General features: G+C 53.6%; 1 pseudogene; it reads right to left on the bottom strand.

The window, feature by feature from the left end:
* Positions 1 to 239: 239 nt before the first annotated feature.
* On the bottom strand, positions 240 to 1,311 carry LOC119345590 (annotated as a pseudogene).
* Positions 1,312 to 1,594: the final 283 nt, after the last annotated feature.

The following is a 1,594-nucleotide window of genomic DNA, read 5'->3' as shown; positions in this document are numbered from 1 at the left end:
AATCTCTTTAATTAATCAAGTGCACAGAAAATGTCGGTACATGTAATGCAAAAATAGTCATAGTTATTTTTGCTAAAAATAACCGTATCTGAAATTAAACAGCAACGATAACTCGAAAATGGCACATACAGAAACCATTAGCATATTCTCATGAGTCTCCAGCGTGGAGAATCAAGATAAGATATGCCCATTAGCATATTCTCATGAGTCTCCAGCGTGGAGAATCGAGATAAGATATGTGTCAATTCTTGTGATATTTTCATCCACCACTTAGCTAGTTCACAAACCGGCACTGCTTTCTGATCTCCCCGTTGGCCCTGGTCTTGACTTCGATACTGCCCATCCTCACCATGGCCGCCTTGAACATTTGCTCCCACCGCCCAGGGATCCAGGCGTTGAGGAGCACTTGTGCCCCAGTCTCCGACGAACGGAGTGCGGCGTCCGACTTGAACAATACTTTTTTATCGAGCACGTTCCTGTAATACTGGTTGTCTAGGTCCCCAGGGGTCCTCAAGTCCTGCACCACCACGGGGTCACCAGTGCGGTTGCATTTTACCTGCACAGATGCAGCGAGCGTGGCGTCCATGGCCGAGGGGTCCGAGGGGTTGGGCGGGAGGCGGTCCGAGAAGGACGAGCAGTGGGAGATCCCGACGCTGTGTGCGCCGGAGAGGGTGACCATCTCGTCGACGGTGAGCCCTTTGGAGGCGAACATGTCCTTGAGCATCTGGAGGGTGGCGAAGGGCGGAGGCAGGTTGGAGAGGGTCTCGCTGGCGAGGGACACGTTCCCGTCGTAGCGGCCGGCTGGCATGTCGAAGTACGCCTTCCCGTTGCTGAGGAAGAAAGTGGCGTCGCGGCCAGCGAAAGCGACGATGTCCGCAGCACGAGACGACTCCGGGGCAGGCCTCCTCGAGCGCCGCCTTTGCCGCGTCGATCACCTCGAAGCCGCGCAGGCTCGGGAAGTTGGGGATGCCGAGCTTCTCTGGCTGAGCGTTGGCCGGCGTCGGGTCGAGGAGGACCGATGCGTCGCACCCCTGCACAACAAAAGAACTATGCTCGTCACGTCCGGTGACATCACAATCACATAGTTATATGTATATAAGAGTGCGTACGTAGCGACAGTTTTGCATGTTTACATACCCTGACGAAGTACATTGTTATATGTATATAAGAGTGCGTACGTAGCGACAGTTTTGCATGTTTACATACCCTGACGAAGCAGTCGTGGAAGAAGAGGCGGATGAGCCCGGCGCCGATGATGCGGTTGGCGTACACCGCCTTCCTCACGAACCCTGCTCCAGTGCTCCCCCTAACCTAATTTTGAAGGAGTATTTTTGTCCCCGTGAATTTGTTTTTTTTCCTGGCTTGCCACAGCCCAGATCCAAGCCTTGTCTAGCCCTGTATAATCCAGACCGTATACGTACTGTACCCTTGTCCAAAAAAAACATCACATGACCCCACGTCCACGTAAGACCTGCCGAATCCAATCGTTCACGCGAGCAGCTCCATCAATCTCGCGAGCATTGACGCAACTCCATAAGTCACGTAGTAGATCTCCACCGGCGGCTATCTCGTCGCCGGCGATCTCGTCGGACAG

Source organism: Triticum dicoccoides, unplaced genomic scaffold, assembly GCF_002162155.2.
Source record: "Triticum dicoccoides isolate Atlit2015 ecotype Zavitan unplaced genomic scaffold, WEW_v2.0 scaffold254609, whole genome shotgun sequence".
Classification (NCBI taxonomy): domain Eukaryota; kingdom Viridiplantae; phylum Streptophyta; class Magnoliopsida; order Poales; family Poaceae; genus Triticum; species Triticum dicoccoides.
Note: the sequence above shows the minus strand (reverse complement) of the source record. Positions and strands in the feature narration are given on the sequence as shown.